The sequence below is a fragment of the Petaurus breviceps genome, unplaced genomic scaffold (genome assembly GCF_028583685.1).
Source record: "Petaurus breviceps papuanus isolate PSGF00001 unplaced genomic scaffold, PetGlider_PUasm1.0 185, whole genome shotgun sequence".
NCBI lineage: Eukaryota > Metazoa > Chordata > Mammalia > Diprotodontia > Petauridae > Petaurus > Petaurus breviceps.
In genome coordinates this window covers 35229182-35246212 of record NW_027185797.1, presented here as the reverse complement: position 1 = coordinate 35246212, position 17031 = coordinate 35229182, and the positions used below count along the sequence as shown (strand labels likewise).

Below are 17031 nucleotides of genomic sequence, written 5' to 3'. Positions count from 1 at the left end.
AAAAGTCTTGTCTTCACTGAATCTGTCACCTGTGACAGGATGTGGGTAGCCTGTTTCATTATTAGTTCTCTGGAGTCATATCATAGTTCACCTTTGCATTGATGAGAGTTCCTAAGGCTTTCAAAATTCATTCAACTCTATTGTTGTCATTGGATACATTTTTTACCTTGTTCTCATTTTATTTCACTTCAGTCCATGCAAGTCTCTCCAATTTCCTTTGAAACCATCTGCTTCATGATTCCTCACAAAACGTCATTCTTTCTTGTACCTATATCATAATGTATTTATCTGCTCTCCAATTAATGGGTGCTTCGAGAGATACTATGCATATTTCTGTGCACATGGGTCATTTTCCTCTCTTGTTAATCTATTTGGGGTGTAGACCTTGGAGTGACATTCCTGGATGCAAGAGAAGACAGATTAATAACTTTTGGGGTGTAGTTTCCAATTGCTTTCTAGAATGACTAGACCAGGGGTGGGGAATTTGTAGCCTCCTGGACACTTGTGGCCCTCTAGGTCCTCAAGTGCAGCTCTTTGATTGAATCCAAACTCCACAGAATAAATCTCCTGAATAAAAGAATTTGTTCCGTAAAACTTGGACTCTGTCAAAAGGTCTTATCCAAGGACCTAGAAGGCCACATATTCCCTACTCCTAGACTAGATCAATCCCCAAATTCAATAGTGTTGAAGTGGGTTACTGTTCCTGCTTTCCCACAGCCCCTCCAGCATTTGCCATTTGCTGTTTCCTCAGTGCAATTCATACATTTTAAAGATGCAGATACTGAAGTGCAAAGGTATAGACCTTCCATGGATGGTGTATATAAGAACCAGGCTTCAAACTCAGTTCCTCTGACTTCATTTGTAATGTTGCTGGCCTTTCCCCTCTGCCCCTTCCCCTGTTACGGTAGTTCCTTTTATGGAATAGGGGAAAATAAACAAACACAATTCTCCTATAAGTCAGGAAACCTGGGTTCTAGTTGTAACTACAGCACTTTCTAGATGTGTAAGCTAGAACAAGACACCTAAATTCATTGGGTTGAGTTTCTTTATAAAAGAAGAGGATTATATTCTGTGAGTTTTAAGTACCCTTATGGATTTAAAATTCTATGAGCTCTTATTCTTCAAGAGGAGAAAAGTTAGGCAAGAAGCTTTAAGAAAATCAAAGGAAATAACGCCTGAGCCCATCACTGGCCACCCCACCTGTTCATCCTGTCTTCCCTTTAACATCATCTCGACATTATTCTGTTTATGTCCTGCTGGTGCATGGTTGTTTTCATGCTTTCTCTCCCCTCTGCAGACATTAGACTGTAAACTTCTGGAGAGTGGGGACTGTTTCTATTTGACTTGGTTTTGCCTTTCCCTGTATGTCCCAGTACGTTATACAGTGCCTAGCACATAAGAGGAACTTAAGTGAGACTCATTGATTTGACTTAGATTTAAATCCTGTCTTTAGTACTTACTACCCATGTGGCTGGGGGAAAGTCATTTAACATCTCACTAACCTCCCAGTACTTCAAGAGTGGGTGTGAATCGCGTAAGTACTACAAACCTCAGTTTCCTTGTCTGTAAAGTTGTCTCCACACCAAAGAGGCAAATGAGATGATGCAGGTGTTGCATTTTGTTCACCTTGTAGGTTCTGTGCAAATGTCTGAGATGTGTAGGTTTGACCACCAAAGTCATGTGGGCTGGAGCTGCTCTTCCTGTCATGGCCAAGCGTGGAACTGCCTGGCCTAGAACTCTCTGCAAAGATACCCAGACTACAGAGCTCCTGGCCACACAGGGGGCTATAGAAACTGACCGAAGCACGTGGCTAAGTGTCCTGTGCCAGGGGAACTGAGCAAGATCCCTGGCTTTGTTTGCTTCTGACCTCTCTGGGTCTCAGTTTCCTTCTCTGTAAAAGAAGTGGATTGAAGTCAAGAACCTCTGAGATCCCTTGCAGGTCTAAAACTATGATATTGTGAAACTATTAATTAACTGCTCTGTGTGGAAGAGTGGGGAAATCTTTGGGCTGTCTCCTTCTGACCCCTCTAAGCCTCAGTTGCTCGAGCTGAACAAATATACTTGTTCTCGCATAGTCTTGACCAGGGAAAGTTCTTTTCAAAGAGCAAAATACTGTATCGATGTGCAGTATTCTTAGTCATTTGATTTTGTAGTGATGAAGGATTTCCGTTCCAAAATCAACCATCCTTTTCAAGTTCGTTTAATAGGACAGACACCTTTGATATCTATTGAATTTTTGAACCCATCTACCTTTGCAGTCACCAAATATGATGGTTTTTCCCCCCTTAATCCAGTTTTATTCAGTTGGCTTTTGTAACTATTTGAGGAGTTTATGTGCAACAAAGATAGTTTAACACTCTATGATGAAACGTTAAGGAAAAGGGGAAAAAACCTAAAGGGTGAAAAAGCTGACCTGGTGACAAGTTTGAAATGGCAGCTCTGTTGGGTTTGGAGAAAAGGAATTCTGTTCTGCAGCTGTCCGGGGTGAAGGTTCGAATGTTCTTAGAATTTTTTTTTTTACTTCATGTTAATTTGAGAAATTTATGAAAATTTCAAGTGCCCTTTGGCTGGCCATTAAGATTCTTTTTTCATACAGTCACAAAAGAATCTGATTTCCAAAGCATCTCACCTCCACTGAAATAATTTTCTTGAGATGTTTGACATACACTAGAATAATTGTAGCAACAATTTACTTGGAAAATTGAGTCTATTACATGGACACAGGTTTATTTAACAGGACTTTGTAATAATTCTCAGTCATTTCTACCTTTTCCTGCCTTGACATTCATGCCAAGATCATCATGTCAGCCACTTTGGTTTGTATGCGCTATCAGATAAAAGATTGTTCCTACACAGTTCAATAGTGAAGAAACCTGTACCTTCCTAATGACTAAAAAATACAGGATAGTAGAATTATGGAATTCTTCATCTTGTAAGACAGTGATGGTTCTAGACCAGAATACTACCTCTGCAGGCAAATTAAAATGGAAATTTCATAAGGGCTGAGGTGACATAGGTGGTCAGGTATAAGGATGTCACCTCCCCCAAACCTGTCTGATGCCACATCATGGAATCCAAGTGAATCTGCATCCTTGCCCCAATTTGTCAGCTTCCTCCAAACCTCTGACTGCCAAGCCAGTGAGAAACTCTGTGATGGGATAAAGGGGGCCAACTGCCCCTACTCAGAAGTCGCTAAGCTGAGGTGAGATGCCCATTTGTTTGATGGGTCATGGTTTGATTGTCTTTTGGCGGGATGAACTGGCTGGCCACAGAGGTCCCTTTCAGCTTGAATTCTGTAATATTGAATTTCTGGGATTCTATCCACTATGGTCCAATAATTGGTCAATGGATGATGAGTTTTTGAATTATAGGGATGCATGAAACAGATAAAATTCATCATGGGACTCAGTCTTATCTGATAGTCAACACCCATTCACTAAGCACCACCTCTGTGCCAGGTGCTGTTCTAAATGCTATGGATAAAAAGGTAGAAAGGAAAGAATCCCTAACTTCAATGAGCTCATGTATTTTAAATAAAAAGAATATTTAAAGTAACCAATGGGCATTAAATGAGAATAGCTAACATTTATATAGCATTTTAAGGTTTGCAAGGTGCTTAATCTTTACAATAACCTTGTAACATTGGTGCCATTATTATCCCCATTTGACAGAAAAAGAAACTGAGGTTGTCAGAAGTTTAGTGACTTGCTCTGGGTAACACAAGTAGTAAACATCCAAGGCAGTATTTGAACTCAGGTTTTCCAGATAACTGTTCCAGCAATTTCTTTATAGTTATGATCTCATTTAATGTTTTAAAGATGTCATATGTTTCAGGCCTGGTGCTATAAATCAAGGATACAAAGACAAGATGGTAACATTCTTGTCCTTGAAGAGTTGACCTTCTATCATGACAGTATTTGAAAAGCAGGAAGGGAGGGAAAGGGTGTCAAGAATCATTTAATCCTTAGGGTGCCCACAAAAATTAGTTTATTTTCCAGTTCTTTTAAGGTGGACCCTAGGGCAGCACTTCTTAAACTGTGGACTGTGACCCCCAAATTTGGCAACAGTAAAAGGTTTCTGAATGTGCAATGACCAAAAATTAATTAAAAGTGAAATGAGTAAAGAATCTGAGGTGTTTCTGGCAGTGCCTGCCCATGTTGCATCTTGTTACTTCACTGTAGCCTTGCTTCTGACCACAAAGCACGTGCACTTTGTGCTGTACATGCCCTCAGGTCCCACAATACCAGTAAATACTTCAACTTTGAAAAGGGGTCACAAGTGGAAAAAGTCCTGGGGTACAACATGAGTGACATGAAATGAATTGTTTCAGGTTGATTTAAGAAATAACAGCCCATGAGAGATCCAGAAACTTCCATACAAAGTGGACCCTAACTCATTCATTTGTCTATATCAAAGCAAAAATGACCCAATGAAATTGAATTTATGTGCCTCTGAGTTCCTTCAGGACTTCTATATTCTGAGGCATTCAGAAACAACAAAGGTGAGAAGATTGCCCCAGTGATGAGTCTGACACAGTGGTCAGAATACTAAAAGAAAAGCGAGTCATTCCACAATCATCCATCTATCCTTCTGTCCTATCACTCACCCGTCTAACTCTCCATCTACCTGTCAATCCAACTATGGACAACGTACACTACCTCATACAACAACATACAGAGACGTGGGATCTATTGTTCGCCATTCTAAATGAACTGTGGCATCTTGGGTGGAGTCATTAGGTATTTGTGTAAGGGAAGCAGAATAAACTTGTCTGGCAAGTACCACCTCCCTCACCATCAGAACTGCAGAACTGCTTGGGAGGAAATGACCCGACATGAGCAGATGGGAGAGAACATCTGGGGGCTCCTAACATGAGCAGATGGGGGAGAACATCTGGGGACCACATAAAAGAGTCCTTCCACACTAATGAATCGTCCTCAAGGCTTAAGATGACTTGGATGAGTCCCACATTTCCACTGAGACATAGTGATATAAACCAGAGGACCTCAATAATTTGTTAGGAGCTCCTTTGTTATCCATTCTTAATTAGGTTATGTTGAACACCCAATCATTGTTTCTAAAGGAATAATACTTTTGATGGGAAAAATAAAAAAAAAAGATTCACATTTTTGGTCAACCTACAGACTTTCCAGTTAATGGAATGCTTCTCATACTCATTTTGGTAAATTCAGCTTATTGGATTAATCCAGGCATTTATGTCCCAATCCTCAGATACTTGTACCTAGTGAATCCCTCGTTTGAGACCCATTTTGATGTATAAGGAAATCTTTTCTGGTTGAAAAATGAGTTGTCTAAGGCGACTTTTTCTTAATAAAGGTCCAGGATTTGCTGGTTCCAATCTTCCTTGGATCACTGGTTGAGAGTCTCCTTTCTGTATTGTGGACCTTGCCCAGCTGGTTGGAGAAATCCTGGCAGCTCCACTCTGACTTTGATCTCTCCTCTCCACCCCTGTAGTCCTTGCCTCTGCCTCTTTCTCTTACCATTCTACTTGATAGACTGTTTGTGTAGATGCCTGTTTCTAGTACTTAGATGCCTTAGTACTTGCCTTCATCCACTGACCCTGAAGCAACACTTCTCTCATTCCCTGAAGCCTAGAGAATAACACTAGACTTCTTAGCCTATGAGAAACGCCATCCACAATGAGGTGCCAAACATCCTTTCCCATTTTTGCTCAAGGGTTCTCCTTATACATTCCAGGTTTTAGCCCAACAGAACTACCCATATTTCACTAAACACATCTGCTACATTTCTGCCTTCAGGTCCTTGTCCATGCCATCCCCTGCTCCTACAATGTTCTCCTCTTCACCCATTGACATCCCACCCATCCTTCATGGTCAAGCTCTATGTCATGTCATCCATGGTGTCCCCAGCTGGAAATGATTCCTCTTTGATCTGATCTCATGACATTTAAAAATTCACTCCCCCTGTTTACCTATAGTTTTCTATGGCCTAGTCATCTTGGAAACAGAAGTAATCAATGAACAGTCTGTTCCAAATTGCCCATCTTTGACAGACCTAATGAGTTCATAGTCAATCAAATAGGAAATTATATATGACCGACTGAAGGAAATCTACTTAACAGACCTTTTCTTTACCTCCTTTAAAACATTAAAATTTTAACATTAAATCAAGTTTCTTGAGGGCAGCGATACATGTCTTATTCAATTTGGGCCTCTCTACCTTAACACCCCATAAAGTACCTTACAATGAAAGTGCTTCATAAGCATTTATCAATGTAATGTCTGAATTAAGATTCAGTGAAAGTGCTAAACAAACATTTTAATCAGTCTTATTTATCCATAGAGAACGTGAGCTATTTTTCTTTTTTTGTCCTCTTTTTCTCAGAACCTAGCAAAGTGCTTTATACATAGTAGGCACTTAATCCATGTGTCTAGAAGGGTATTTAATTGAACCTTAGACTCCTAATGGGGATAGCTCAGGACCATGAGCCCAAGAACTTTAGGAATAACAATCCCCCCAAACCATCACACTTGCTCCCAGCCTGTAGCCACAGCTGAGGGACAAAACCATTGTACATCATCACCAGCAAGCAGAGAAGTAGAGAGCCCTGGGAATGGTGGCACCCTATAGACCACTGGTCTTGATTCCAATCCAACCATCATCTGGGAAAGCAATTCCTATGGAACAGAGCAGGCCCTCCCCAACCACAGACCAGGTGAAGCAGCTGCCTCCTCTTTCCCCCTCCCCAGGGAGACAAGAGAGAGCCTGTGCTGTCAAAGCTCTGCTCAGATTCACTAACATCTTCTTTCAGACCCTGATAGAGACAGGCCATTACCCTGAAGCCAAGTAGCTCAGGAGTAGCAAGGTTTCCAGCCCACTACCCTCAGGCATTATCCTGGAAAGCAGCCCTATTTGGGGATTCAGCCTGGTGACCGCTCCTGTAGGGGCCATATATAGCCCCAGGCTCAGAAGTCCAGGAAAGAAAGTTCTCATTAGCAAATCCTTGGAGCTGGTAAATGGTTCAAGGTCAAAAGCAAGATTTTATCAATGAAAGCGGCTTTAAAGAAGAGGCTGGACCTTCTGCTTAGGGACCTTTCTATCTGATTTGCAAATGAAACTTTCCAAATGCAGTTTTCCCATTAGAATGAGAACTCCTTGAGGGTGGGGATTATCTGCAGTCTTTATTTCTACTCCCCAAATATTCATTCGTTCATTCCCTATTAGTACCCAATCAGCAATGCCTTGCACATAAAAGGTGCTTTGAATTGTTGTTGAGTTTTGAGTCACAAACTTGTTTGTTTTCAGCATATGAAAATAGTCTTGAGGCAACCAAGTGGGGTGTGAATAGGTTATTGGACCTGGAGTCCTGAAGACCTGAGTTTGAATGCCTGCTCAGATACCAACAAAGTTAGCCCCTCTAAACTATTCACCTCAGCCTGAGTTTCTCCATCTGTAACACGTATATGTGTATGCATATATATATACACACATAATATAATAATAGCATATTATTATAGCAATAAACAACATATAATAACAGCACCTCCTTCTTAAGGTTGTTGTGAGAATTAAATGAGATAACAAATGTGAAGGTCTTTGTAAACCTTAAAACACTGTAAAACTGCTATCATCATCATCATTAAAATAATACAATGATCTTGGTGCTTAAGCATTTTAAAGGAGCCCTTTCATGTATGGGCTGCCCCAGATGGTCACTGGTGTCTCTTGAAATTCTCAAGCTCAGTGATTCTATGGAGATTATCTTTGTCCCAGGAGGAGAAAGCCTGAAATACACCCTCTACAAAGATTCTGGGGCATCTTATTTGCCCATGGCCACCCCCTGCCCATGTGCCAACAGGCCTGGAGGAAAGAGCTGTTGTTTAAAAATCCCCTCCACTCCCACCCCCACCACCCCCCACTTCGGGAAGGGTCCTGGAACCTCTAGTAACTTTTTGTGCCAAAGGCTGTTTATGTATATCAATTAAAGGCCAATTAATTCATTAAAAAACTCTCCAGGAATAACAAATTGCAATAGCAGCCTCTCTATTACATAATTGTTAATTCTGAACAAATAGGTTTGGAGCCCAGGCCTATTTATTTAACGTACAATTACTGTCCAATTTAATCTAAATTAAATGCTTGCTGGAAGCCTATAATTTCAAGTGTTACTGAAACTTGTTTTAGGGCAGGGAAAAATCAGACATTGTCAACTACTGCCCCAAGGTCAGATGTTTATCTTTGTAATTCATATTTTGGGTATAGACATTAAAAACCTGTGCTATTTGGGGAAAATGCATACCCAAAGTGAGTGTTTGGCTCTCTATCAGCATGACTTACTGCCCACTTCCCTTCCCAATAAATGACTTGTTTCCTCCTATGGGACAAACCTTGAGATGTCCATCCAGCTGGAGCACAGCGAACCAGCAAATGCCTTTTGGATGGGCACTTGCTGTCAGTCTATAAGCATTTTAAATGCCTACTATGTGCCAGGCTCCATGCTTAAAGGCTGAGAATACAGAGAAAGTAAAAAACATGGTCCCTGCCCACAGGATGATCACATTTTACTGACTTAGAATGTCAAAGCCTGTTGCCTTGAGGTTTTAAAACAGTGACCCAGATCATTGTAAATGATGTTGTGACCAGAGATGACTCTTAGAGACATGAGGGAAGGGAAAAACATTTATTAAGCATCTGCTATGTACTAGGCACTCTGGTAAGCACTTTACAAATATCTCATTTATTCCTTACAACACCCCTGGGAGCTAGGCGCTCTTATTATCCTCATTTGACAGATGAGGAAACTGAGGCAAACAGAGGACATGGACTTGCCCAGGGTCACTTAGCAAGTAAGTATCAGAGGGTACAGAAGGCATTGGACTTGAGGAGCTTCATGGAATTGACCAGATTCAAAGGCACAATGGGAGAAGCCCTTCTTAGGAGAATTTAAAAGGCATTGATATCCTGTCCTGCTGGACATCTGGTGGCTGGCATTCCTTAGGTCTGGAGACTAGGTGGGAGAAGGATTTCTGAGGTGAGCATGTTCTTTTTCCAATTGTCCAATCTCTAGAGAATCCAAATGAGCACCTCCCCCTGGTTCTTTACATCACGGTCATTTCTCTGTATTTCCTCCCTCTCCTCCTTGCCTGCCTCTCCACGATCTCTCACCTTGAAACAAAGAAAAACAGCTAAGCAAAATTGGTGGGCACATTGTCCACATTGTGTCTGTCAGGGTCCTCCGTATTTACCCACCCCCAAACTCTCTCCTGAGAGGATGGCGCCTGGGTTGAATCATCTTACTCATGCCTAGAACCACTTGCTATAAAAGAAATGGGGGCGAGACAGATTGGTGTTTGCCTTTGATCTGAGTTCATGTGTCTTTTCGCATTGTTTCCACTTCGGTTGTTGCAGTCATGGCTGCCCTGGCCCTCCTGGTTCTACGTACTTTGTTCTATTCCAAGCCTCCCTGGGTTCCTCTGCATGCTTCCTCCCCCTCGCTGCTTATGAAAATATGACATAAGCTTCTTGAGGGCAGGGACGCTTTCATGGTTTTTCTCTTTCTACCCCCAGCACTGAACCTATTCCATTGTATGTGCTTATTAAATGCTTGTTGATGAACTGACTCATGGCACAATAATGTTCCATGACATTAAAATGCCACAGTTGGTTTGGCCATTCCCTAAGTAATGGACACTGCTGCCTTTCAAAATATAACTTTTTATTTCAGTGAACTAGAGTGCCTTTACACTGGCCATGTGCTTTTCCCCCATCATCTCATGTGGTCCTCACAACAACTCTGTGAATTAGGTTCCATTTTATAGATAAGAAAACCAATATTGGGGTAGGGGTGTCATAATAACAAGTGTCTGAGCTGAGATTCCAACTGAGTTCTCCCCAAGTCCAAGTTCAGTGTTCTTTCCAGTCGGCCAGCCTCAAAGAGGCTCTCCAACCTCTAGGTGCCCAGTGCCCTTCTGTTCTTTTCAGTGTCCTGGGACCCCACACTGTGTCTTTCCATCAGCTCATGACATCCCTGCTTAACATATTATGTTCTAAATCAGAGGTTCCTATTGTTTTCTTTGTCATCTTTGTCACTATCCATACGTTAGGTCCTGATGGGAAGTCACAGTGTGGAATGAGAGACAGAGTCAGAGAGAAAGACAGAGACAGACAGAGAGGCGGAGAGACTGAGAGAAATGAGACAGGCAAACAGAGTTCCTAAGGTATTGAAGCACCAGGCAGTTAAATTAGTCCTAAATTTGGAATCAGAGGACTTTGATACAAATCTTGGCTCTTCTACTTAGGATTAAGCAAAAAAGTTCATCTGTCTGGGCCTTACTTTAGTCCTCTGTGAAATGAGGGAGTTGGATTTAATGATGGGATTATCCCTTCCAGATCTAATCAGTTAGCCTATGTGTATTTATTAGGCAGGTACTAAGTGCTAGCCACTGTTAGTGTTAGTTTAACACTAACCATGTGTTAAACACTATGGATACAAAGAAAGCCAAAAATTTGGCCCTGCCCACCCTTCAAGAAGCTTCCATTCCAATGGGGAAGACAGCCTCCAAACAATCTGGTACCTAGAAGGTGTGTCTGCAGAGTGGATGGGATACAACCTCCAAGGGCAAAGGGGGAAGCCTGGAGTAGCTAGGAGATGGGAAGGGCGCCTCACAGAACATGGGTTTCGGGCTAATCTGATGGCCACAGTTAGTGTTTGGGACTCTTGTGACTTCCAGCTATCTGATTAATTGCTTACAAATATACAACCCAAATATGTTTATAAGCAAAGAAGGACAAGGGCATTTTCTTTTGTTGGTGTGAGTCTGTCTTGCTTTTGAGTCAAACCCCACTTCTATTAAGGCAATTATGCATGAGCATCGATGAGAGAGAGAATGAATCCCATGTGTTTGATGCTTTATTGAAAACAGCAGCCAGTTGAGTACGGGCAAACACAGCTGCATCTGGGGCTTGGCAAAGGATTCAAAAACATTTTAGTGAAGAGGGGGGCAAAATAAAGGGAGAAAGAAGGGGAAAGGAAGGTGGTACACCCAGCAGCCAAATAATTTTCTAAGAATTTTAAAGTGATAATTTTTAAATTTGTGTATTTTAAGGAAAATTTAATTCACATGTCTCTTGATTTATTTATTTATTTATTTTTACATTTAACTCAACAACACATTGTTGAGAAATTTGATGGCCAATAATCCTTCCCAGAGCCATTTCTTTAGAAATGGAAATATTATTTGAAGAAATATGATGATGGCTTTCCATGTGATATATCAATTCCAGACTTGGTTTTGTAGGGCTCATGTTGTGTATTTCTATTAGATGTTCCTCCGAACTCTGTGACATCAGGTTATGGAATCATAGATTTGGAGTAGGGAGGGCTTTGGGAGGATATGGCATCCAAGGCCATGATTTTACAGATGGAAAAGTTGAGGAATGGAGAAGTTATATGACTTGTCACTTGGTAAGTAACATGGTTGTTGTGTACTTGGGGCAGTTTTTGAACCCAGATTTTCCTGAATAAAAATATAGCCAAAAAAAAAAACCCTCTATCTGCCACTCTGCCATGCTGTGTGAATAAGCATCAAGCCTATTTTACAGAGCAGAAATCCAAGTCCCAAATAGAACTGGGATGTTTGCATGTATCATACATAGATTTCCATACTATGTGCCTTGATTGGTTAAACTTCAGGTGAGCCCATGGAGCCCCCATTGACCGACAGGCAGGCTTTCAGGGCTATGTACTAAACTTGGAGCTGCAATTCTGAAGTCTTGGTACTGCCAAACTTTTATCCAAAGCTGAAGAGGATCATTAGCATTGTCTAACTTTGTTTTGGATAGTACCTCTGAAAGTTCCAGACTTCATTCATTTGCAGGTACTAAGAATCTCAGAGGATCATGGAATATCCCCAAGAAAGACTTTTTAAAGTTTATCCAACTTGAAGCCCTTTTCTCCTCCACTTGCCATACTTATGGGAATACTTGAACAAAAGACCATTGTGAAAAGGACAGTCATTAGGGACAGGACCAGTCCCCTGGTTTCCTTGGCATGAGGAACTCCCAGATGGACAAACCCTTTGTACCAATGCAAGTCAGATTCTTTTCTGAAAATGTCACATTTTAGAGAATTTCCCAGAACATTTGAAAAGGGAAGGGATTTGCCCTGGGTCCCATGGAGAATTTCTCTTCCTTTATCTTAGAGATCACCTTCCTCCCAGAGGCTCTCAAACTGAACAGATACAAGGAATCCTGACACACCCCAAGGTTGTTTGCTTGTTTGGTTGAATCAGTCTTAAGTTCTTTGTTATTAGACTTTAGAAGAATCATTTTCAAAGCTTTAGCCACAAGCATTCAGCCAAACTTGTTTAAATTGAAGCATTTATCATACTACACTATCCTACAATATGCTGCCTCTTTTTATTATCATGAATGTAGTTATATATTCATAATTAATACAGTCATATAATTCATTAAGATTCAGCATTACATATGGAAGAGAGGTTTAGCCTTGGAGTCCCAAAAGACCTGGATCCAATTCTGACCTTTGACATATGCATACTAACTTTTCAACAGTAAGTATCACAACCTCTTGGTTTTCTAGGCAGTACTCTAAGATAGTGAAGTAGAGTAGAAAGAACATGGACTCTGGAGCCAGAGGATCTGGGTTTGAATTCTGCCTCCAAACTTGGTCAAGTCACTTAACTTCATTGGCCTCAGTTTCCTCATCTGTAAAATGAGTATTGTGTTAGACAGCCTCTGAGGTTCCTTCTGACTCCTACTATATCATCATATAAAGTTATAGACAAGTTATACCAATATAAGAAATTCTCACTCTGGCAGTTCTCTCACAATAAAATCAAAGGTATAAACTAAAAATAAAAATACTTTTAAAAATTCATAATTATTTTATTAATTAATAAACAATGCCTCAAGAATTCATGGTCTGATTGATCAGAGTTCTCCCTTCAATAACACAGAACCTAACTCTTCTGCACCTTAATGGATAGTCTTTTTGAGCTGCCATGACCAAAGCATTTATCGACTTTCTGGTGATCCAGTGGTGAACATTTCAAATTTTGGGTAGTCTGGCCCTCAGACATATAGTAGTTAAAGATTGTTCAACTTGACTACTACTTTGTCAGAAGAGGTTTGTGGAAGTGTATAAAGGACTGAAACTGTAATTGGGAAGACCTGAGTTCAAATCCCACTTCTGACACTTACTAACTGCAATTCAAGACAAGTCACAACCTGTCTGTGCTTCAGTTTCCTCATCTATAATATGGTGATAAATCCTTTGTACCTCACAGGGTTCTTGTGAAGATCACATGAAATAATGTGTGCAAAATTCTTTGCAAGTTTTAACATGCTAAATAGATATTCACTTAACATCATCATCAACATTATCATCATCACCACCACCACCACCACCACCACCACCACCACCACCACCACCACCATCATCATCATCATTTCAGAGCCCAGCCATCAGAATAGAGCTTTGGAGTCGTGATTCAATTGATACCCAGGAACACTCACCTCCTTGTACTCTGGGTTATTATCTCAAAGAAATTTGAAATCAACTTTCATATTTGTTCTAAAATTAATTTCTAATTCCATTGAAAATGAATTAAGTGCCATCAGTGTCAGGGGGAGTGGCAGAGGCAGAAGACTCAGCTCCGGGCAAGTCGTGGTCAGTCAAGCAGGTTTTCCCCATCCCACCCCTGCGTCAGTCTCTGGGTGCCCCCAAATGACTCACAAGTAGGGGTTTTGCCATTCTACACAGAATATATGTCTCCTTTCTTTTCCATCCTGAAAGCTGACTTCACCTGCTAGAGTTTCAATAGATTCCTCTTTCAGTTAAGGCCACAACCATGTTAGACAAAAGTGAATTGAAGGCTGAATTGGAGTAAAAGAGACAGCAGCTAGCTCAAATCAGAGAGGAGAAGAAGAGAAAGGAAGAAGAAAGAAAGAAAGAAAGAAAGAAAGAAAGAAAGAAAGAAAGAAAGAAAGAAAGAAAGAAAGAAAGAAAGAAAGAAAGAAAGAAAGAAAAAGAAAGAAAGAAAGAAAGAAAGAAAGGAAGGAAGGAAGGAAGGAAGGAAGGAAGGAAGGAAGGAAGGAAGGAAGGAAACTGATCAGAAGAAAGAAGTGGTTGCTCCAGTACAGGAAGAATGTGACCTTTTTTCAAGGGCAGAAGGTGAGAAGCGGAAGCATTGCTACAGAGTATGAGACTGACAACAGAATATCTTCTGTTCCCTCCTCTTATGTCGCCATCCTCCAAATCTGTGAGTACTCCAAGTGAGGCTGGAAGCCAAGACTCTGGACATGGCGCCGTGGGATCTAGATGAGGACCAATTAAATTTGGAATGGCTAAAATTATGCAAGTTGACTTTCCTCCCCGAGAAATTGTCAGATACACAAAGGAGACTCAGACACCAGTTATGGTACAATCAAAAGAAGATGAAAAAGAAGATCATGATGCTGTAACCCCCAAACCACTCATTGAACCTGAAGAAGAGTAGTTTTTAAAGAAAGATGATGAAGAAGCTCCCCCCCCCTTCTTGAGCTCTCTGAAGAGGGAAAACAACAGATCTTGCACTCTTAGGAGTTTCTCAGTTTCTTGGATCATTCCACAAGAATTGTAGAAAGAACTCTTTCTGAGTATATTAACATCTTTGACCACACTGGGAGAGATTTGGAAGATAAAGAAGGAGAAACTCAAGCAGGTGCTAAACTGTCCTTAAACAGGCAGTTTTGCAATGAATGTTGGTGAAAGCATTGTGTTGTTAGCTGTCTGAGTTGGTCACCTCAGTACCCAGAATTGCCTGTGGCCTCCTATAACAGCAGTGAAGATGCTCTTCATGAGCCTCATGGGGGTGGCCCTTGTAAGGAATATGAAATACAAAAAGCTACCCCAGAGCATGTGCTTCACTGCCAGTCAGCTGTGACGTCAGCTACATTGGCAAAACTTCATCCAAGTCTGGTTGTTTGTGGTACGTATTCAGGCCAAATTGTATTGTGGGATAATTGAAGCAATAAGAGAACCCTGGTCCAGAGAACCCCACTTTCAGCGGCTATATATACCCCCTGCCCTGTGTATTGTGTGAATGCAGTTGGAACTCAAAATGCTCACAATTTGATTAGCATCTCCACTGATGGAAAAAATTTGCTCATGGAGTTTGGACATGCTTTCCCATCCACAGGATAGCATGGAGTTGGTCCATAAGCAGTCTAAAGCTATAGCTGTCACTTCTATGTCCTTCCCTCTTAGAGGTGTCAACAACTTTATTGTTGGAAGTGAAGAAGGCTCTGTCTACACAGCATGTCACCATGGCAACAAAGCTGGAATCATTGCGATGTCTGAAGGACACCAAGGACCGATAACTGGTATCCATGGCCATGCGTCAGTTGGAGCTGTAGACATCTCACATCTTTTTGTCACTTCCTCATTTGACTGGACAGTGAAACTTTGAACAACCAACAATGACAAACGTTTACATTCATTTGAAGACCATTCGGATTATGTTTATGATTTGATAAGGTAGTCCACCCACCCTGCCGTTTGCCTGTGTAGATGGCATGGGGAAACTGAATCTATGGAATCTCAAAAATGACAGAGGTGCTGACTGCCAGCATTTCTGTGGAGGGTAATTCTGCTCTTGATCATGTGAGATGGACACATTCTGGGGGAAAGATTGTTGTAGATTCTGAAGGACAGAGAGTTATATATGACATGGGAGAACAAATCACTGTTCTGCAATGATGGGTGGGCTCAATTTGGGCGAACCCTGGCAGAAATTAATGCAAACTAAGCTGGCAAAGAGGAGGAAGCTGCCACCCACATACCTGCTTAAATGGGTTTTATGCTAGTAGTGGATTGGGGACTGGTTCTAAGTAGAAATTGAAACTTGTAGCATGCTTCTGTCCAAAGGAAAATGAAGGGTGGTCTTGTGGATTAAACTAAGAACTTAGATAACTCTTGGATGCAAAAAATTCTTGTAGTGTCACTTTTTATATTCATATTGTTATTGGATTTGTGTAATTTTTAATACAAATGAATTTTGCAATATGCAATTTTTTTCTGGATACTTACACAGGCATATATTTGCTATATTAGTATCTTGAACATTTTTCAACCTGTAACAGTATACAATTATTTCTGAGAGGTTTAGATTGCACAAATTCCACATACTTTTCAATAATCACTTCTCCAGGTCAACATAAGATAAGTTCATCTCTGACCACTAAGATGTAAGAACATTGTTTATTGTTAGCCATTAAAATTCATATACCCACTGAAGTTTCATCTTTCCTGTCCTTTTTCATACTGTGCTTCTTTAAAGTAGTGAAAGGAAAGGCTACAAAGAATCAGTCTATGTCAAAAAAGGAAATGAGTTAAGAACAAGTCTCAGGACAACAAAGAAGTGAAGAGCTCAAGTCTACTGAAATTTTCAGAAAGATATTAATACGTTCACATTTTAAAACCCCAACAAAGTACATTTAATTCAATTCAGTCAATACCACAAACACTTAAGCCATTACTAAACATAGCATCTATAAAGACCTTTCATCTCCATGGAATAAACTCTTCTTGGACACAGATGAAAGCTTCCCTGTTGTAACAATGGAGGTTATATAAGTCAAATGATCCCCACATCATTAAAAACAAATCATGAGTGCCAACTATAGGAATTCCTACATTGCAAGTCTTAAAAGGTGATTTCTGTGGAAAAACTTTCCTGCCATTTGCAACAGAAATATGAGGAACTGTTATACTGAACTATTCTGTAGGACAATGAGCAGCCAGACAGGCTTCTCTGTTGAACCTGAGCATCATCTAAATTTAACCTCTATGCCATGGGCATGTCTCAGGACTGAGGAAATGCAGTAAGACTTATGGGGGAATATCTAATGAGAACACTGAAGTGGTCATCATTACACTCAATTTTACATCTACTCTTTGCCAGTCATTTCTTGATAGAAGTTTGGTTTAATTTTAATTTCACAATTTGAATACATGGAAATTTGGATGAAACGGTACAGAATGAAATA

General features: G+C 40.7%; 1 protein-coding gene and 1 pseudogene across 3 annotated transcripts in view; both read left to right on the top strand.

Annotated features, from left to right (window-relative positions):
• LOC138161815 (histone deacetylase 4-like) overlaps window positions 1-17031 on the top strand; it is a 135658-nt gene that overhangs the window by 33416 nt on the left and 85211 nt on the right. The gene's annotated exons all lie outside the window — the stretch shown is intronic.
• Window positions 13412-15777, top strand: LOC138161511 (cytoplasmic dynein 1 intermediate chain 2-like; annotated as a pseudogene).